The following is a 22,999-nucleotide window of genomic DNA, read 5'->3' as shown; positions in this document are numbered from 1 at the left end:
TAAATGCCAACTCTGCTAATTCATCTCACTGAAAACAGAAGTCTGCTTATTAAATTTTAGCTTTTTGTTACTAAAATTTAAATAAAATGTACATGTTGGGTACCCAATAGATGTTAGCCCCAAAGCTGCAAAATACTGGCTTATAGAAGTGTTTTGTTGGTTTATATGACAATTTAAATTTTGGGACATTAAACATAAAAACTGGATTTGGGATTTCTCTTGATATGTTTATACTGTAATATTTTGTTTGCATTTCAGCATTTAGCTGTAACTGAAATGATTCCTAGTTTAGTCACAGCATACCCTCTCTAAATTGTTAGCTTAATTTTCCCTTTTTTTTTTTTTTTGGGAACTCAATTTATATCGTATGGGCCAGGTACAGTGACTCAGACCCGTAATCGCAGCACTTTGGGAGACTGAGGTGGGAGGATTGCTTGAGGCCAAGAGTTCAAGATCAGCCTAGGTAACATAGTGGGACCCCATATGTACAAAAAATAATTAACTGCATGTGGTGGTACACGTGTGTAGTATCAGCTACTTGGGAGGCTGAGGTGGGAGGGTCACTTGAGTGCCAGAGGTCGAAACTGCAGTGAGCCATGATCTCACCCTTGCACTCCAGCCGCAGCATCAAAGCGAGACCCTGTCTCAAAAAAAAAAAAAAAAAGAAAAGAAAAGAGTACATTGTTTCTTGCCCAGTAGAGTTTGAAAATTGTCATTGAGGAGATATGAATATTATCATCATGGTTTGTGAATGACATAATTGAATTATGAGTTATTCCTGATGTTACAGTTAAGCCATTGCTGCTATTTTTTAAATTCTCAGTATCTAAATAAATAAATAAATCCCTTAGGCCGGGCGCGGTGGCACAAGCCTGTAATCCCAGCACTTTGGGAGGCCAAGGCGAGCGGATCACCTGAGGTTAGGAGTTCGAGACCAGCCTGACCAACATGAAGAAACACCATCTCTACTAAAAATACAGAATTAGCCGGGCATGGTAGCGCTTTCCTGTAATCCCAGCTACTCGGGAGGCTGAGGCAGGAGAATCGCTTGAACTGGGGTCGGGGGGCAGAGGTTGTGGTGAGCCCAGATCGCGGCATTGCACTCCAGCCTGGGCAACAAGAGCAAAACTCCGTCTCAAAAAAAAAAAAAATAATAATAATAAAATAAATAAATCCCTTGTTTGAGATCCATGTATATAGGAAAACAGATTATTTTTATTTTGTGTTTATAACCTATGGTAGGTTGACAGTGAAGAGAAGAACTCAGGACAGTTAATGAAATCATCACCTTTTCTTTACTGAGATCTCCTATGTAAGGAAATCATTCAGTTAGTCTTAGAATTGTCATGAAAGATTAAGAAATGTTCATAGCATTGTGATCATCATCTTAGGTATTCAGTCGGTGAATTTCTGTTTTTAGGTGTAATCTAAAAGTTCTGTAAAATAAACATCAACAATGTTGTACGCTTCTTATGGCTGTTCTAGGTCTCTGTGTTTTTATTATGAACTTGTATCTGATCTTTTCAAGTTTTTGTCTCATGGTATTTTTTCCTCAATGCCAATTAACAGTGGTTAAACAAAATAGATAAGGTTTTCCTTTTAAGTCCAGAAGTAGACATTCCAGAGTTGATGTGATCATTTAAGGATGCCAGGGCTGTTGAAGACTGGGCTGTTGTTCTCTTGGTCTTTTCCTCATGGTCAGTTACAATATAACTGATACTGTTGTTGTCTTCCTTAGTTCAGCTCCAGGCAGGAAGGAGGAGGAAGCAGAAAAGGGCAAGAAGGCTCATAGTGTCACACACACAATGGGTGGGTTCATTTGCTTGGTGGATGACAAGTCCAGTGACCACAACCAAGTATGATTTCACAGGGGGATTTTATTACTTGCACCAAGCAAGGAGGACACTAGGGATAGTCCCAAAGGCAGTGCCTCCCCAAACAAAGGTGAACACCCGGGCTAGTTAGCTGAGTCATTGTATTAGAGGTGGAATAAAGGTAGTGCAGGCACATTTATCATGCTTTTACATACATCAGATGTATAGAAAATGGCACATAAACTACTTCCTGGGTGGGGATTTTAGTATGGTAGTGAGGAGAGTTTGCCAAAAGTTCATCTCCAGTTTACTCATCTCTGGACCCAACCACTGGGCTGAGCTTCTTTCTGGAACTTCTTGAAACAACAAGAACTCAAGGCGCAACAGTTACAAAAGTGAGTTTTCTTTTTCTTTTCAGACGGAGTCTTGCTCTGTCGCCAGGCTGGAGTGCAGTGGCGCCATCTTGGCTCACCGCAACCCCTGTCCCCTGGCTTCAAGCGATTGTCCTGCCTCAGCCTCCCGATTAGATGGGACTACAGGCATGCACCACCATGCCCAGCTAATTTTTGTACTTTTAGTAGAGATGGGGTTTCACCTTGTTGGCCAGGGTGGTCTCTATCTCTGGACCTCGTGATCCGCCCGCCTCGGCCTCCCAAAGTGCTGGGATTACAGGCGTGCGCCACTGCGCCCGGCCGCAAGTGAGTACTTTTTCACAGTGCATACCCCAAAACCTGGGGACCCTGAGTTACAATATCACCTTAGTTTGCCCCTAGTCAAGGAGCTTTCTAAAACTCACCCCAAGTCATCTCAAATATTACATCTTATTTACCAGAATTATGTCATATTATCGTCTCTGTCTTCCAGAACCTTAAAAATTTTAGGATAGTCCATTATTGCACCTAGCAAAATCAGTGTTCTTCTGGTAAGAAAGCAGGAGTAGATGGATACTGTATTTACAACTTGAAGTCCCTACCTCAGAAACCACCATACTTTAGGAGCCTTCTGTTATACCCATAGGTTGGCCTCATTTTCCATAACTGTGCCTCTTCTGAAAGCATAAAACTACAATATGTCATTCTTACATATTTCTGTACATGAATCTTATTTTTTCCCTTAGCTTTTATTCTCTTGTCTTCCTCAATAATTAAGTTGGTCTTTTTGAATGAGATGGTTGCCCTCCAAATGTTTTGAAAGCAGAAGTGATTAATGTTTGTAAGTCAATATATGTTATAGTATTTTATTGTTCATACTCTGTCATTTCCTCCTTTCACAGACCAGTAGATATACTTGGTTATAAAGTCTATAATCCCTGAATTTGTTTGCTTTTCATGACCATCTGCACTGGTTTTATTGTCATCTAATGTAGGTGTTAAGCCATTGTCACTTTTTTTAAAAAATAGTTTTGCCAGGGTCAGTGGATCACGTCTATACTCTTAACACTTTGGGAAGCGAGGTGGGAGGATTGCATGAACCCAGGAGTTCGTCTTCATCGAACGAAACAAAACAAAACAAAAATTAGCCGGTATGGTGTTAAACACCTTGTAGTCCCAGCTACTCGGGAAGCTGAGGTGCGAGGATCTCATGAGCCTAGGAATTCCAGGATGCGGTGACCTGTGATCATGCCACTGCTCTCCAGTGAGTGAGCTCTTGTCTCTAAAATAAATAAATTAGATAGTTTTATTGAGATATAATTTACATAGCATAAAATTAAACCTTATAAAATTCATTGATTTGTAGTATGCCACAGAGTTGTGCAACCATGACCCCTATCTAATTTTAGTATACCCCCAAAAGAAACTCACTATCCATTAGCAGTCACTTGTGTTCCTCTTCCTGCCACTTCCAGCCCTTTGGCAACCGCTTATCTACTCTCTTGTCTCTATGGAAATGTCTGTTGTGAACATTCCATATAAATGAAATCATATAATCTGTGCCCTTTTGCATCTAGCTTTCTTTCACTTAATGCTCTCAAGATTTATTCATGTTGTAGCATGTTGTTGAGACAACTTCCTTATCAGATAATGATTTGCAAATATTTTCTTCTATTCTTTAGCTTGTCTTTTCACTCTTGATTTTGATGAAGCCCAATTTATGTTTTCTTTTGTTACTTGTGCTTTTGGTGTCACATCTAAGAAACCATTGCCCAACTCAGTGTCACAAAGATATTCTTATATGTTTTCTTCTAAGAGTTTGATAGTTATGGGTCTTACATATTGGTCTCTGATTTGTTTTGAGTTAGTTTTGTATATGGTGTGAAGTAATTTCCCAACTTTATTTTTTGTATATGGAAACCTAGTTGTCCCAGTACTATTTAAGAGACTCTTCTTTCCCCCATTGAGTTGTCTTGGAACCATACCAACTTTTTAAAAAAGTGGCTTTAGAAATAGTTGTGCATAAATAAACATGATTTTTTTATTCTTAATATTGAATCTGGATATTTAGAAATGGGATAGAGTTTTTAGTCCTTAGATAAGAGCTTACTTCCCTGTTTTACAATGACTAGGATAGCAAGTAGCTCACAGTAGGAACTCTGAATAGGTTTGTTGAATATATATGGATGGTGTCTTGAGAGGAAATTGAGTGGCTGAATTTAAATGCTGTTGGAGCATTCAGTTAGAGATACTAAAATCATAAACATTCTTATTTGTAGTAATATAGTGCTATAATAAGAGGCACAGTGATGATTCTTCTTTTTGCTTTGGTTTTTTATTTTGATTGTGCTGAGTATTCATACTTGCTTGAGATGCCAAGGTGCTGCTTTCTCAACTGGCAAATGTTTTAGAATAGGAAAACCTTTGCTCACAACATTTTCCCTGCAGGCTACTTTAAATTTTGCCTTGAATCTCAAAGCCTATGTAACATTGTATCAAAGCAACTCGTTTTATGCATCTGTGTTGGTCATTAATGCTGTTTACCAAATAGTTTTTGTTCTCATCCTTCATGTTAGGGGCTGTGACTAATTCTGTCCAATAAGTGAGTTAGTTGTGAGAAAAACAGATGTTTGAAAGAAAATTGTGCATCCTAATATTGCTGCAGTATTTAAGTTCCAGCATGAGATCTTCAAAGCTGTCTTTTTTTTTTTTCTTCTTCTGTTCTCGGATCCTGAGGCAACATTTTGAGGTGCTATTCCCCCTGAGTTAAAAAAGACCTGTCAGGCTGGGCTCGGTAGCTCATGCCTGTAATCCCAGCACTTTGGGAGGCTGAGGTGGGCGGATCACCTGAGGTTAGGAGTTCGAGACCAGCCTGCCATCATGAAGAAACCCTGTCTCTACTAAAAATATAAAATTAGCCAGGTGTGGTTGTGCATGTCTGTAATCCCAGCTACCCGGGAGGCCGAGGCAGGAGACTCTCTTGAACCCGGGAGGTAGAGGTTACGGTAAGCTGAGATCGTGCCATTGCACTCCAGCCTGGGTAACGAGTGAAATTCCGTGCCCCTCCCCCCCACCAAAAGAAAGACCTGTCAATAAGGAATGGACAGCCTGAAGAAGTAAATTTTATTTTAAGCCAGAGATTTTATGGTTCTTTGTGTAGCTACATAACCTGGCTTACCTTGACCGAGTATTTTTTTCTTGTTAGATTCTGAGACTTAGATAAGAGTATTATTATTATAATAGTATGGGTATTTCAGAAATACTTAGATAAAAGTCAAGGGTAAGGGAAAGATAAGATACATGGTATTGAACAATTAGCATTTTTGAGTTTTACTTTCTTGCCCTTATTGTTTTTTCTCTTTTTTTCATTGTTCTTAATTTTCTTTTACGTTTTGTTTCCATAGTCTAACTGGTGAGGTAATCACGATCAATAGTAACTTGAACTGAAGAATGGTTTTGTTCCAGTATATGTTTCTGCTTATAGTCACTGAAAAGTTTCTCATCTATTCCAAAGCCTTGCTTCTGTGCAAATTTAGTTCCTACTACATCAAGAAAGGAATTTTAAGGATCAGAACTACAGAAACATTAAGTTGATTTCTTTGACCTGTTGAACACTGTTCTGACATTTCAAGTAGTGAATGTTTTGTAATGAATGAGTCTTTTGTAATCTTTGTGAAATAATTTGTAAAATTTCGTTAATTGATCTTTTGTCAATATTAATGCAAGTTAGAGAAAAATGTTCTTTACTGGCACTGTGTAAATGAAATCAGTTACAAAGAATATTCTTAGTATGCAAACTTAAGTATATACATTTGCAAAGGAGAATTTTATTTAAAAAAAGTAATTGATGTAGTTTCTTTACTGTGAAAAGAAAAATGTTTTCCTGTTTTTAAGGTGACTTGTTTTTTTAGTCCCCTCCTCTCATATGAATTCCTTCATAAAATCTATGATGTTTGGTAAAGTAATTGATCAGCTGTCTTAATATATATATGTGTGTGTGTGTGTGTGTGTATTTTTAGGGCTGGAAATTGATTTTTAATGATAAAGTACAGTGGACGGCACAGAGGGGGCTAAGCCAAACTGTCTGGGATGCTGTGGTGGCAATGGGCTGGCCACACAAACTGCTGCTGCTGCTGCTTCTAGGTGGCTGCCTTGCTGGTGAGGTCCTTGCCTTCTCTGTAGCTGCCAGTGCCATCTCCTTTGCCTGCTCCTTGGCTTCCTTGGCTGTCTCAACAAGTGTTTTAGAAGGGGCCTTGCATTTCATCTTTGCCAAGATATATTCAAAACCCTTCATAGTCTTGGTCACATTGCTTTTGAACTGGGCAAGACCAAATTCCTGGACACTTCTGGAGACACCAAATAAGCTAGAGGAGACCCAGGCTTCTCTGTGGATTTCAGTCCAGCCACTGCTGTCAGAGTTCATACAGTAAACACATCGTTTCTCCACCACCATCAGCCGGGCATGGTTGATGTTCCAGGTGAAGGTGGTCATGGTCTGATTCTCTGGGTCCACAATAGAGTCCTCCAGGATGTACGCTGAATGAAGAACATTGGCAGGAAACAGTCGCTTGGCCCAGTGGGACATCCTGTTGGTCTTGGTCAGGAGTTGCCGGGACAGCAGTTTCTGGTCAGCAGTCACCTCCTGGTGTACTGTGTCTTCCGTCAAGACATGTTTGCTATAGGGATTTGGGTACTGATGCCAGAAGGCGGTGAACACTTGGTCCCAGGAACTCTGGAGCACGCCCTGGCCCAGGAAATACTTCACCATCGTCCCGGCTGGAGTGGGCTCCAGAGTTCCTGGGACCAAGTGTGTTCACCGCCTTCTGGGAGACACGCGGGGACCGGAGCTCGGCGAACACCCGCCGCCAGGCTCGTAGCTCAGTCACCACTGCACCATGCCCAAGCAGCTGCTGCCGCCACCGCCGTGAGTTGTCCGCTGTCTTAATATATCTTAAAAGAGTTGTGTATAGCAAATGCTGTTATAAGTGTGGACGGCATTACTTACATACACAAACCACATTATAAACCATGATACTTATTTTTAACGAGGATGTCTTAAAGTTATTTTTAAATCTGTGCTTTTTAAGGAAATAATCGAAGCAAAGGGAATATTAAAACATCTGATTAGTTAGTTTTATACTTGATGATAAAGTGTATTTTTAACTATGCTAAATCAGTAATGGAGTCATGAAGCCAAGTACATTACTAATTTTCTATCTTTTTCTCTTTTGGAGAAAATATTATCTTACACTAGATACTCAGAGTAAGACTTCTGAAACTAGCGGTGAAAAGGAAAAAACTTCATATATTTCATTTTCTTTCTTGTGAAATGAGATTTTCATAAGGATAGTAAGTAACCTGTGGCTAAGGTATGTGTTGGGGATGATTCCGTTGTCTTTTTTTTTTGAGACGGAGTCTCCCAGGCTGGAGTGCAATGGCGCGATCTTGGCTCACTGCAACTTCCGCCTCCTGGGTTCAGGTGATTCTCCTGCCTCAGCCTCCTGGGTAGCTGAGATTACAGGCGCGCACCACCACGCCCAGCTAATTTTTGTATTTTCAGTAGAGACGGGGTTTCACCATGTTGGTCAGGCTAGTCTCAAACTCCTGACATCGTGATCCACCCGCCTTGGCCTCCCAAAGTGTCATTGTCTTTTTATATTTACTGTGTAGTAGTAATACAGTCTCTTACGTTTAAGAATTTTTTTTTTAATAGATAGGGTTTTGCTCTGTAGCCGAGACTTAAGTGCAATGGTATTCATAGCTCACTGCAGCCTTGAACTCCTGGGCCCCAAGGATCCTGTGAGGACTACCAGTATGCACCACCACACCTGGCTAATTTTTAAATTTTTTTGTAGAGGGAGGGTGGGTGTTGCTGTATTGCCCAGGCTGGTCTCAAACCTCTGGCCTCAAGCAATTCTTCTGCCTTGGCCTCCCAAAGTGCTGGAATTACAATCGTGAGCCACCAGGCCTGGCAAGAAATTCTTAAATGCATTGTGTCACATCCTTTTACATCTTACCGAAAAATAAATATAGAAGAACAATATAGAAAAATAATGCCTACAAAAATGTCTTAAAATTTGTTTTTAAACTTATGCCTGTGTATGTGTTTTCCCTAACTTACATAGTAAACATTGACATTCAGTAGGGCTGTGTCCTTGGCCTTTGCATATCTCCAAATTCAAGAACACTCACATAGAATATATTTCCGTTGAGGGGAATGTATTTGCAGAGTATTCGGTCATATAAAATGTTTAATTATTGTTTCAACTTTTGTGTTTTTATTTTGAAACAGGGTGTTGCTCTGTTTCCCAGGCTGGAGTGCAGTGGTGCAATCTTGGCTCACTGCCACCTTCTCCTCCTGGGCCTAAGCAGTCCTCCCACCTTAGCCTCCCAAGTAGCTGGGATACAGGTGTGCACAACCATGCCTGGCTAATTTTTTTTATTTTTTGTAGAGATGGGATCTCGCCATGTTACCCACCCTGATCTTGAACTCCTGGGCTCAAGCGATCTGCCTGTCTTGGCCTCCCAAAGTCCTGGGATTACAGACATGAGCCGCTGCGCCCAGACTTTTCAGTTTTGACTGAGATTTTATTTGTCATGTGATACGCAGTTTGGACATGGTTTAGAGAATTCACAGGAGCAGTTTCATCACTCCTTATTTCTTTGTAGATTGTATAGAGACTTTTAATCTCATAAGATCTAAACTACCACTGAATTTTTTACTGTGTTTTAAAATTCACCTAAAAATTTTGGCTTTCTGGCCTCCCCTGCATGCCTGACTATATCAAAATTCAGTTTTAAAATTTTTTATAATTTAAGGATATAGTATTAATAGTTTCATGTCAGTTTAAAGGAAATATATTATTTGCAGTTGTTCAAAATTTTATCTGTATTTATACCTATATTTTACTTCAGGGTTCCCATCTTTTCCACTTTTATTTTTTTCCCAGAAAATAAGGTGAATTTCTAAAATTAGAAATAGCAGTTAAGTAGTTAGTGCCTGTGTCCTGTAGTTCTAGGTGTTTATGTGTAATAGAGTAGAAATTATGGAAAGATATTTTCAAGCTGATAAGTTGGTGGGCAGCCACAGTTAAAAGCTGAAGGGTTGAATGTTTCAGCATGAGAAATAGTGGCGGAAGGATTTCTAACTTACTCATTGATTGTGTTCAGTTCTGAAAAAGTTTTCTTGATGTCCCATTGCAGATTTGAATGTGGTCTTATAATACCCCCATGGTGGCTCACACCTGTAATCCCAGCTACTTGGGAGGCTGAGGTAGGAGGATTGCTTGAGCCCAGGAGGTCGAGGCTGCAGTGAGCCACAGTCGCATCATTGTAGCCCAGCACAGGCAACAGAATGAGACCCGGTCTCAAAAAAAAATAAAAAAATAAAAAAAAGAAATAATAATGGTTTTTGTGTAAGTTAAAGATGATGTTGAGCAAGCCACTTTAAAACAACACTGATTTTTCCATATAAACAATAGTTTTATATGAAGAAGTGTCATTTTGTTTTTCATTTCAAAAATACAGGCCATGTGCAGTGGCTCATGCCTCTAATCCCATCACTTTGGGAGGCCATGGCAGGGGTATTGCTTGAGATCAGGAGTTCAAGACCAGCGTGGGCAATATGGCGAGACACTGTCTCTACTTAAAAAAAAAAAAAAAAAAAAAACCACGCTGGGTATGGTGATTTGTACCTGTAGTCCCAGCTGCTACTCAGGAGGCTGAGGTGCAGGAGGTTTACACCTTCAGTCACTTCAGTCCATGAGGTTACAGTGAACCACGATAATGCTGACAGTAAGATCTTGTCTCTGAAAATCCATTTTTTAATTAAAAAAATACACACAATCGTATGTCTGACAATGGTTTAATATGCAGAATATATAAAGAACTTCTAAAACTTCAACAACAGGAAAACAACCCAATTTTAAAATGGGAAAAGGGCTTGAATAGAAATTTCTACAAAGATATGAAAATGGCCATTAAACATAAGGCAAGATCGTCAGTATCTTTACGCAAATGTAAATCAAAACCACTGTGAGATTCAAACTTACTAATATGACTAATTTTTTTAAAAAAATACAAAACCTGGAAAATATCAAGTGTTGGAGAGGATTGGAGAAATTGGAACCTTCATACATTGATGGTGGGAACGTAAAATGGTTTAGCCACTGTTGAAAGCAGCTTGGCAATTCCTTGAAAAGCTAAACATGGAATTACCATATGACTCAGCAATTTCAATTCTACGTATTTATCCAAAAGAACTGAAAGACTCAAACAGATACTTGTATGCCAGTACCATTATTCACAATAGACAAAAGGCAGAAATAACCCAAATGTCCAGCAACAGAGGAATTGATAAATAAAGTGAGGTGGCTATATAATACAGTGGAATATCACTGGTGCCTAAAAAGGAAGTTCTGAGGCATGATACAACATATGGATAATCCTTAAAAACACTATACTATGTGAAGTAAGCCAGACACAAAAGGACAGATATATTATTCCACTTAAATCTAGAATAGGCAAATTCATAGAGACAGTAAATTAGTGATTACCAGGGGATGAGGGGAGATGAGAATGAGGAGTTATTGCTTAATGGATGCAGAGTTCCTATTTGGGATGATGAAAAAGTTTTGGGCCAGGTGCGGTGCCTCACGCCTGTAATCCCAGCAGTTTGGAAGGCCGAGGTGGGCATATCACCAGAGGTCAGGAGTTTAAGAACAGCCTGGCTAACATGGTGAAACCCCGTTTCTATGAAAAATACAAAAATTAGCCGGGTGTGGTGGCACATGCTTGTAATCCCAGCTACTCAGGAGGCTGAGGCTGGAGAATTGCTTGAACCCAGGAGGCAAAGTTTGCAGTGAGCCGATATCGTGCCATTGCACTCCAGCCTGGGTGACAAGAGCGAAAACTCAGTCTCAAAAAAAAAAAGAAAAAAAAAAAGTTTTGGTAACAGTGGCGACAGTTGCATAGGGTGTGAAGTTATTTTAGTGCCCTTAAATTATACATTTAAAAATGGTTAAATTAACTTTATATTATACATCTTATCACAATTTTTTAAAAAAGTACATGTGAATACCTTTTCACTAAACTGCCCTCTCGTTAGTATGGAATGGCAAAGGCTATGTCATCCATTTGAATATTTTCTGTGCCCATGATTTAAACTTTCCCAAGTTCCACTATTTATTTTTGTGGTAATCAAATTCAGGAAGCATATTATTGCCCTCATGCTCTCTATGCAAAAAGTAGCATATAGTTTGGAAGTCCAGTACGTTTAATGTTCATTGAGTGGGTCTACAGTAGAGACTCCTGCTTTCAATATATATGATTAGAATTAATGTTCTGAAGAAAAGTGCTTGGGCTGAGTAGAAAATATAACATATTCCAGATGGAGGAAATCTTGTAAGCAGAAGTGTGAAAAAGGTAAAATAGATCTATTATTTGCCATATTAACATGAGCAAATGGCAAGTGTTCTTTTTTTTATTTTTAAATGAGACATGAGACAGAGTCCTGCTCTGTTGCCCAGGCTGGAGTGCAGTTGGCTCACTGCAACCCCGCCTCCTGGGTTCAAGCGATTCTCCTGCCTCAGCCTCCCAAGTAGCTGGGATTACAGGCGCACACCACCACACATGGCTGATTTTTGTATTTTTAGTAGAACTGGGGTTTCACCATGTTGACCAGGCTGGTCTTGAACTACCAACCTCAGGTAATCCACCCACCTCGATCTTCCAAAGTGCTGGGTTTACAAGTGTGAGCCACTGCGCCCAGCCCCTTCTTTTAAAATTCACATTGTTTTTATAATAAATGGTGTCTCTCTCTTCTATGATCTCAAAAAATGTTTCATTGTATTTTTATCTTTAAATTTAACACCTTGTATTTTTAATCTTTTAAAAAGTGAAACGGGACTGTATTAGTTTGCTAGGGTTGCTATAGCAAAATATCATAGACAGGTAGCTTAAAAACAGAAATTAATTTTCTCACAGTTCTGTAGGCCACAAATTCAAGATCACAGTGTCATCAGGGTTGGTTTCTAGTGTGGGCTCTCTTCCTGGGTTGCAGAAAGCTGCTTTCTTGCCATGTCCTCACATGGCCTTCTCTTGTGTATGACAGGGGAAGAGAAGCAAAGAGGAAGTGAAGCTCTGATATTTCTTCCTCTTAAAAGTACTCCAGTCTTAATCAGATTTCACTTCAGGGTCTCACCCATATGATCTCATTTATTCTTAATTATCTCCTTAAAGGTCCTATCTGCAAATATAGTCAGACACATCGGGGGTTAGGACTTCAATATATTAATTGGGGGGAAGGAGCACAGCAGTTCAAAATAATAACAAAAAGTACACAAAGTACAAATGTACAACTCAACTAATCATTCTGAAGAGCACCTGTGTAACTATCCCCCAGGTCAAGAACTAGAATATTGCCAGCACTCCAGAACCTCCACCAGTTCAACTTCCCAATCATCACAAATCTCTTCTTCTACCTAGAGATAATTGCCAACTTTATGGCAATAATTTTCTTGCTTTGCTCTATATAGTTTTGCCATCTTAAGTTTGCATCTTTTTTTTGAGACGGAGTTTCACTCTTCTTGCCCAGGCTGGAGTGCAATGGGGCGATCTCGGCTCACCTCAACCTCCGCCTCCCGGATTCAAGCAATTCTCCTGCCTCAGCCTCCCGCGTAGTTGGGATTACAGGCATGAGCCACCACGCCCGGCTAATTTTGTATTTTTAGTAGAGATGGGGTTTCACCATGTTAGTCAGGCTGGTCTCGAACTCCCGACCTCAGATGATCCACCTGCCTTGGCCTCCCATTGTGTTGGGATTACAAGCGTGAGCCACCACACCTGGCCTGAGTTTGCATCTTATAAGCAATGTCTAAGATCTGCTGCAGTGTGTTTTTCATTTTTTTTGTCTTGTTGGGATTTTTTAAGTCTCACCAGAAAGTTATCAGTTTCATTAATATTTTCAAAAATGCATGTTTTGGTTTTTCGGTCTCCATTATACAATGTTTGTTTTGTACTTTGTTGATTTTGTTTGTTTTGTACTTTGTTGATTTCTGCTCTGCTCTTTATTTTCTTTCCTTTTACTTTCTTAGAGTTTGTCTGTTTTGCAGTTCTCTTTCTAATTTTGTCAGGTGGATTCTTAACTAATTCTTTCTTTCCCAGCCTCCTTTTTTTTTTTTTTTTTTTTTTTTTTGAGACTGGGTCTCGTTTTGTTACCCAGGCTGGGGCAAAGATGGCTCATTGCCTCCTCAGATTCCCGGGCTCAAGTGATCCTCCTGCCTCAGCCCCTGCCCCGTGCCCCCCACCCCCCATGTAGCTGGGACTAAAGTCGTGTGCCACCATGCCTGGGTAATTTTTGTATTTTATGTGAAGACGGGGTTTTGCCATGTTGTCCAGGGTGGTCTTGAACTACAAAGTTCAAGCGATCTGTGCTACACCTGCCTCCGCCTCCCAAACTGCTGGGATTACAGAATGTGAACCCCCATGCCCAGCCCTTTTTTAGTCTTTAAATGGGCCTTAAGGACCCATTTGAGCCTTTAGATTTTCCCCTTTATTCTTACACTGTGTTCACAAATTTTCATATGTGGTACTTTTGTTGGCATTTAGTTTTACAGAAATACTTACAAATTTTGTTATTTATTGATTCTGCTGGTTTTTCTTCATGTCACCTTATTTTCTCATGTACTTGTTTATCTGTGATTGTGTGCTGGGCCCTTCATTTGAAAAATTAGTTGTAGAAATAACTTAATGTCTGGGGTGATTTTTTTTTTTTTGAGACAGCGTCTCCTCTGTTGCCCAGGCTGGAGTGCAGTGGTGTGATCTCGGCTCACTGCAGCTTCTGCCTCCCGGGTTCAAGCGATTCTCCTGCCTCAGCCTCTTGAGTAGCTGGGACTCCAGGCGCGTGCCACCATGCCCGGCTAATTTTTGTATTTTTAATAGAGACGGGGTTTCACCATATTGGCCAGGCCGCTCTCGAACTCCTGACCTTGTGATCTGCCCACCTGGGCCTCTCAAAGTGCTGGGATTACAGGTGTGAGCCACCGCGCCTGGCCTTTTTGTTTGTTTGTTTGTTTTTTCATGGAGGATTTGTATTTCTTTCATCCAGGTGCCTGGTGATAGGGATTGTCTGATTAACTATCCTTTTCTTAGTGTGATTTGAGATTTTCTAAGCCACCTTGATTACTCAAAGCTGGACTGCAGACCATAAAGGAACTGACTTAATTCTGGGTCACTTTTGCTCCCAGGATATAGCCTTTCTGAATTCTAACTCAATCAGGGTCTTTACCTTTGTTGGAACCCTAGATTTGGACTTTTTTAGATCTATTCTGTAGAAGCCACCAAGTGTATTTCTTGGCCTTTCAACCCCAGGACAAAAGTAGCTGACAGTGCCTTGCTTATTTCTCTCCCTGGGTTTCTCACCTTTTCAGGTCTTGGCTCAGTAGTTCTTGTCTGTTTTATTAGTACATGGCTTAAAACCCCCAAACTTAAAGTATATCTTATCTATATATTTTTTTTTTTCGAGACAGAGTCTTGCTCTGTCGCCCAGGCTGGAGTGCAATGGTGTGATCTTGGCTTACTGCAACCTCCGCCTCCTGGGTTCAAGCCATTCTCCTGCCTCAGACTCCCGAGTAGCTGGAATTACAGGCGCCTGCCACCATGCCCAGCTAATTTTTGTATTTTTTAGTAGAGATGAGGTTTCACCATGTTGGTCAGGCTGGTCTCGAACTCCTGACCTCAGGTGATTGACTCGCCTCGGCCTCCCAAACTACTAGGATTACAGACAGGAGTCACTGTGTCCGGTCCTTATCTAGATTTTTTTTTTTTTTTTTTTTTTTTTGAGATGGAGTCTCACTCTGTTGCCCAGGTTGGAGTGCAGTGGCGTCATCTCGGCTCACTGCCACCTCCGCCTCCTGGGTTCAGGCGATTCTCCTGCCTCAGCCTTCTGAGTAGCTGGGGCTACAGGCGCGTGCCACCATGCCTGGCTAATTTTTGTATTTTTGGTACAGACAGAGTTTCACTATATTGGCCAGGCTGGTCTCGAACTCCTGACCTCGTGATCCCCTGCCTCGGCCTCCCAAAATGCTGGGATTACAGGCATGAACCACCATGCCAGGCCCCTTATCTAGATTTTTAATGGTCATGGGAATGTTTGATGCTGTTCTCAAATATATGGGAAGCAGAAACCGCCCCCCCCACATGATATTTTAATTATTTGTTTGTATGTCTGTCCTTTCAGTAGGGTGGCCTTTTAAATTTATTTTTAGTATTTCTCTGCTGTAGGCCTTTTATTGTTTGTAACTCAGCACGTGATAATGTCTGATACATAAGTGCATAGAAAATATTAACTGGTTTTGGCATGGCTTTAAGAAAAAATTGTGAAGGTATCCTTTCCTTTGAGCCATAAAGGAAAATTGAGATTAAATCTAATTGTTTTATTTGTTGTACCTTCAGTACCAGACATAATAAATTTGGATGTTTCTGGCAGTGGAAAATCATGGGATAATTTCTGAATAACCACTTAGTGCCTCTTAAATGTGGTTAAAGGGAAGATTAATTTCAAAACTGTATGCAGGATAGATGAGATATTTTGTCAGGATGCATTTTATAAGTATTCTATAGTATGGTAATTTTTAAAGTGTGGTCCCCAGACCAGGTAGCATTGGCATTACTTGGGATTTTGTTTGAAATGCAAATTATCTGATCCTGCCTCAGATCTTCTGAATGAGAAACTATAGTAGTATGGCTAAGCAGTTTGCTTTAAAAGCCCTCAATTAGGTTCTGATGCATACCTAAATTATTGAGCTACTGCTGTAACACAATAAAACAGAATATGATTTTGATTTAGGCCGCTTAAAAGCTAAAGGTTATTTATCTTTCTATGATGAGAATATTTTTGGAAAATATTTAACGTAGTCTCAATGTTGATCTTTCTTTAGAATTAAGTTTTAAGCCTCTATAAAGTCATTAGGTTTATTAGAGCAAAATTATGACCTGAAATAGTTGAGTTCGTTGAAAAATAAAAACTTGTCTATGTTACACAGGAAAATGATACCAGTCTAATTGTTGACAATAACTGGCTTATTCCAGTTGCCTTGCAGTGTTCCTTAAGGGAGTGGATTGTTTAGGACCTAACTTTCTTAATACAAGTTTCATTAGAAGTAAATTCTCTATTTTTTCATTGTTTGGAAGGAAATATTTAACATGTACAATATGATGGAACTTCTGTAGAATATAGCATAATCACAGAGACAGTTGTATCCATCCGTTTCCTAGTCAGTTTCACCATATTTTTAAATGAGGCACAAGATTACTGTGTTATCAAAATGTTAACATTAAGCTTTTTAACAAGTCTTTGTGTAGTCACTTGATTTTTCAGATTTTGCCCACTAATTTTATGAGGGCCATTGGGCAAAGTGTTTTAATCCAGAATTTAAAATTGTTCATTTGTAATTGGGCAGGCTTATAAAAAGGGGCATATTTTAAATCTTTATCATCACTTTATAGCCATAATATACATACTAAAATTTTGGTAGCAATTTGAGTATTTAACTACATAGGGTGGTACTTTGAAGGAAAAAGCATTTTAAGTTGAGCTTTAATTTAATTTCTGCTTTTAAAAACCCAATATAGTAGTACGTTATCTATGTATGTACATTGAGCATGCTTCTTAACATATTTAACTTCCAATTCTTTGATAACCGGTTGCATTCAATTACTTGTTTAAATAATTGGGCAAGTTTCCTGAGTTGTAGGCTGTGAAATATTTTCAAGATGGTTTGGGTAAAAAATTTTTTCAAAGTAGGTGCCATCAGTCACTTTGATCACAGAGAAATCAGTATGATCCTGTGACAAGTTTAGTTTTAACAATGTAACTTCTTGTGTAAACTCAGTCACCTAGTAATGTGAATTAGTTGCAAAGTGATTCTGTATTCTTAGTGACCCACTGTTAGATGTTTTCAGACAAGTAAATGATAAATATTTATTGTTAAAATCATCCTTAAAATTTTATTTGAACATGCAGCACTTTTTGCAGTGTGAAATTGAAAAATCAATTGTTTAGTTTTTACCAAAGGAAAATTAGAGTTTTGTATACATATTTGATGAATACAGTAAACAGGTTAAAATTTAGCAAATAGAATTTTGTAAGCATTTTTAAAATGTGTAAATTCTGTGATAAGGGGGTGGCTTTGCTACAATTTATTACAAAGCTAAGTTATATTTCATTACTTATGTAAAATAGTGTTCTTTGTTTAGCTTCTTAAAGTGGTAGGAGAATTGTATAATTCCATTGATTGGTTCCATGCAGTGGAAATCTGACCTTTAGCAGATGTTTGAGAAATTGCCAGCACAGCATGATCAGCCAAAAAGACAGTTTTCCCCTTGTTACTTGACAGGCCTTTCATGCTTTAGTAACATGCCAAAGAAATGTTTAAATTATTTTTTTATAATATCACATGCTCTCTAAAATATTAAGAATACATTGAAAAACATGGATAAAATGAGATTTTTCCTGCAATTACGGATTGCAATTCAGCTGACTTTTAAATGTTTATTATTAAAAAAAAAACTAAGATAAATGCTGATTGTTTTGTGAATTATGTGTTACTTTGAGATTTAAAATGTCTTCGGCTATGTAGTTAATTGTTATTAGGGTTTGATGTGTGTTATTTTTTCCATGATCATGTTTTCCATGATCATGTATAACAATTTAAACACTGTTATAAGTTTCTCTTATTTTAGTGTTATTTAATCGCAAGTATCGTCTTTGGTTGGCTTTTTTATTTTTTAATAGAGGCTTTTTGATAGGGGTTAAATGCATCACAGAGCAGTTATCCTATCTGGAACTTCTCGCTAAGGGCAGGATACTGCATGAATCCACTTTAAAGCCTCTTCTCTGAAGGACAGTATTTCTTTAGAGAATGAAATGGGTTCAGCTGTGTAGTTGTGGGGGTTCAGCTGTGTAGTTGTGGGAGTTCAGCAAAAACACTGTAAGCTCTGTTTTCTTCAACTTCATGGATTGAGCGTACAGGAAGGGGAAGGAGTTGCCTTAATGTTTAAGAATGAAGTGATGAATTGATAGTATCAGCAGTTGCCAGACTGTATCTTTTTCTGCAGGTGCTTATTTTCTGTAGGGCATTGCAGTTGTTTTTCATTGTGTTAGGTTATGAGATGATTTTAAGGAAAATTTAAGGAACATGATCTTACATAGTTTCATTTTACAGTTTTGTAACTGTTTTGTATGTCTTAGGTTTATATACTGAATTAGTTCTTCCGGAGGATTATGATTGAAAGTTTTGGCTGTGTGTACCTATCACCTTACAAAAATAAAAAGATTTTTTTAAAGGTCATGTTCAGTATCAGTAGTTGTAAGAATATGCTAAATTAAAATTTAAAAATCAAACACCTATAATAAAGTTTTGCTGAATCCACATGAATTGAACTAATGGTTTGTAATACCAGTTATATTACAAGTGAGAACTAGTTTCATATTTTGATATATAAAAGCTTTGAAGGAAGCATAATTGATAACTGTTTATTAATATCACATAATAGTTAATCTTTCATATTGGCACTTTCTGATAAGGTTTTGTTAGATGGAGAAGGGTTATATAATTTAGTAAACTGGCAGCTTTTAAAAAATGAATAATGACACTAAAATTTAAATATTTAATCATAATGAGGTATATGATACATAATACCTGTGATATTATATATTAATAGTAAAGTCATTTTATATAAGGAAAAATTTTATTCTTAAGTGGGGTTTTCTAAGTAACTATATGTTTACACAAAGTCATACTGTTAACATTTAGTCACTTCCAGAGTCAGTGGAGTTGTATCCTGTAGAGGATTAAATTGCAAAGTTGACACAGCACATAAAGCAAAAATGCACTTAAATTCAGTTCACTTTTAAGGCCTTGTTGGGAATACCAACCTATTGTTTGTCAGTTCATCCAGGACAGCTTTTTTTTTTCTCTAGTGTTGGAATAATTTTTTTTTTTTTTTTGAGATAGAGTCTTGCTGTATCGCCCAGGCTGGAGTGCAGTGGCCTGATCTCAGCTCACTGCAGCCTCTGCCTCCTGGGTTCAAGTGATTGTCCTGTCTCAGCCACCCGAGTAGCTGGGTCTACAGGCACCTGCCACCACACCCGGTGAGTTTTGTTGTTGTTGTTATTTTTAGCAAAGAAAGATGAAGTTTCACCATGTTGGCCAGGCTGGTCTTGAACTCCTGACCTCAAGTGATTCACCCTCCTCAGCCTCCCAAAGTGTTGGGATTACAGGCATCATCTACTGTGCCCGGAGCAGAATAAATTTTTAATATATATTTTGATAGGCTGATTTTCTTGCATCTCGATTTTTCTTATATGTCAGTAACTGGAATCACAGTTACCTTTTGAGCACGGTGCTCACATTATGAGAGTTGAGAAAATTACGGGGAACAAACTCTGGCCTTATGGTGATCCTGGTTAGACTTGAGATCTCTAAATTGATATTTTTAAATCAGAATATGTAATACACAGACTAAAGTATACATTTTAAGGTTAAAAAAAGAGAAACTGTTTACTAAGAATGTTTAGTAGATTCAGTTTTCTTAGTGTTTAATACTAGAAAATACACAGTATTGGCTGGGTGCGTGGCTCATGCCTGTGATCCCAGCACTTTGGGAGGCCGAGGCAGGCAGATCACGAGGTCAGGAGATCGAGACCATCCTGGTTAACACAGTGAAACCCTGTCTGTACTAAAAATACAAAAAATTAGCTGGGCGTGTTGGCGGACACCTGCAGTCCCAGCTACTCGGGAGGCTGAGGCAGGAGAATGGCATGAACCCAGGAGGTGGGGCTTGCAGTGAGCCAAGATCGCACCACTGCACTCCAGCCTGGTCGACAGTGCAAGACTCCGTGTCAAAAAAAAAAAAAAAAAATACAGTATTGATAGCATACTTTTAAGAAATCCAAATGTCTTTGTAAAAGTAGGTATTTTTCATTCTTTCAGTATCAGTTACTCTTCACTATGGTTCTTTTTCACATTTAAATAGAATCAAGGAACCTTTTATCTTTGGTTTATCTGGTATTTTTCAGTGTTAGCAATTTTGAAATTCTCTAATTTTTACCACAAACATTTTTGACTCTTTCATTCAGCTTATAATCTGAATTGACAGAAAAATCCAGGGAGAAAAGTTAAAATACTTCCTAAAGTTAAAATATTTGCTTTATTTAGATTTCTAGTATTTCTTATCAAGGAAAAATTTTTTCATTATCTTATCGCTTGATAACCGTTTTTTTGTCTCAGCTAAACGCAAGAAAAGTTACCTGGCAGCATAAGATAGCTATGAAGAATCTTTCCCCCACCAGAAAGAAGTTTAGCAAACTATTTTACTGAATAAATCTTAAGACTTCCTCCTTCCCAGTAGTTGCCCACAATTTTCCTACAATATGAGATTATGTCTCTATTTTGTAATTCTGCTCAGAAAACCTGTCTTAAAATCTACACATATTAAACTATAATATGTCATAAATTTTAAGAATGTTATTTAACAGAGGTAAATTTATCATGAATACCATATATTTAAGGTAGCAAAACATAAAGAGAGTAATAACCTCTTTTGATACTCAACAGCAGACCAGGTAAAGTCCAAACAGTTCTGTCTCATCAAAATAGTGAAGGTTGCTTGTCTTTGACCTCTTTTCCTGTTACCTCTTTAAGAGATAACACACATATACATACGCTTTTGTAGATGAGACCATTCTAAAATTTATAAATTGTGTTGTATATCTTTGTCTGCCTGATTAAAATGGCTTGTCTTAAGATAACACTGAACTGCTTAGTCTTTCAATAGGAATTTATTTAGCAACTACTTTGTGGTATTGTTTTGATATACTCTATTTTTGTGTTTCGGCTTTTTCTTATTTATTTTAATTAAATCAATATCATCCCTCGTATACACTATTCTTCTGTGCAGTTGACACTTGAACAATGTGGGTTTGAACTTTGAGAGTCAATTTATATGCAGATACTTTTAAATAAATATATTGCAAAATATTTTAGAGATTTGCAGCAATTTGAAAAAACTCATAGATGAACCATGTAGCATAGAAATATTTTTAAAAATTTAGAAAATGTTAGGTATGTCATAAATGCATAAAATATATGTACATCTTAGTTTTATCATTTGCTACCATAAAATATACACAAATCTATTTAAAAAGTTAAAATATCAGAACTTTACCCACACAGAGACGTGACATGGCACTATTTACAGTAGAGAGAAATATAAACAAACATAAAGATGCAGTATTAACTCATAACTACATAAAATTAACTTTAGTACATGCTGTGGTAGGTTTTTAGCCACCTCCTGTTTTTACTGTGTTGAACTCAAATGTTGTGAATGTCTGCTTAAAACTCAGTGTGATGCTGACATCTCCATGTGAGTAGTTGACCTCTCCACTAAATACCATATTGCAATAAGAAATGATCTCTCGCAGTCCTTGCATAATTTTTAATGTTGTTTAGTGCAATCTCGCAAACTTCGAATGATACCATAGAACAGAAATTTAGGGATCGATAAGTACAGTACTGTAAATGTATTTTCTCTTGCTCATAATAACTTTTTTCTCTAGCTTACTTTACTGTAAGAATACAGTATATAATAGACATACAAAATATTTGTTAATTGACTTTATGTCATTGTTAAGACTTCCGGTCAACGGTAGGCTATTACCAGTTAATTTGATGGGGAGTCAAAAATTACATTCAGCTTTTCGACTGGGCGGGGTGTCCTCAGTCCCAACCCCTGAATTGTTCCAGGGTCAGTTGTACATAGCTCTTCATGTTTTTAAAAAACACATTTTTGGCTGGGCATGGTGGTTCAAGCCTGTAATCCCAGCACTTTGGGAGGCTGAGGTGGACAAATAGCTGGAGCTCAGGAGTTCTCAGGAGTTCAAGAGCAGTCTGGGCAACATGGCCAAGATCTTGTCTCTATTTTAAAAAAAAAAAAAAAAAAAAAAAATTGGGCCAGGCGCTGTGGCTTACGCCTGTAATCCCAGCACTTTGGGAGGCCAAGGTAGGTGGGATCATGAGGTCAGGAGATCGAGGCCATACTGGCTAACATGGTGAAACCCTGTCTCTACTAAAAATATAAAAACTTAGCTGGGCGTGGTGGCACGCACCTGTAGTCCCAGCTACTTAGGAGGCTGAGGCAGGAGAATCACTTGAACCCAGGAGTTGGAGGTTACAGTGAGCCAAAATTGTGCCACTGCACTCCAGCCTGGACAACAGAGTAACACTCTGCCTCAAAAAAAAAAAAAAAAAAAAAAAAAAAAAAAAAAATCAGGCCGAGTGTGGTGGCTCACGCCTGTAATCCCAGCACTCTGGGAGGCCCAGGCAGGCGGATCACCTGAGGTCAGGAGTTCGAGACCAGCCTGGCCAACATGGTGAAAACTCGTTTCTACTAAAAGTACAAAAATTAGCCGGACATGGTGGTGGGCACCTGTAATCCCAGCTATTCAGGAGGCTGAGGCAGGAGAATCGCTTGAACCCGGGAGGCGGAGGTTGCAGTGAGCCAAGATTGGGCCACCTACTCCAGCCTGGGTGACAAGAGCGAGACTCCGTCTCAAAAAAAAAAAAAAAAAAAAAATCAGTGACACATTTGTATCTACTCATGTAACTACCATGTTTCTCACTCACTGTAGTTAACCTGGTACCTCTACCCAGTCTATACCGCCCCTCTGTTCCACTGATCTCAGTTCTATCACCAAAGATGAGATTTTCCTGTTGTTGAACTTAATATAACTGGAATCATTCAGTGGCTTTT

At 38.6% G+C, this 22,999-nt stretch overlaps 1 protein-coding gene and 1 pseudogene across 7 annotated transcripts in view; one reads left to right on the top strand and one right to left on the bottom strand.

Annotated features, from left to right (window-relative positions):
* The window catches only part of JMJD1C (jumonji domain containing 1C), a 357,142-nt gene that overhangs the window by 90,221 nt on the left and 243,922 nt on the right, over nt 1-22,999 (top strand). The window lies entirely within an intron of this gene.
* On the bottom strand, nt 6,256-22,816 carry LOC117974612 (PRELI domain-containing protein 1, mitochondrial-like; annotated as a pseudogene).

The sequence above is a fragment of the Pan paniscus genome, chromosome 8 (genome assembly GCF_029289425.2).
Source record: "Pan paniscus chromosome 8, NHGRI_mPanPan1-v2.0_pri, whole genome shotgun sequence".
Lineage (NCBI taxonomy): Eukaryota > Metazoa > Chordata > Mammalia > Primates > Hominidae > Pan > Pan paniscus.
This window is presented reverse-complemented; position numbering and strand designations above follow the sequence as displayed.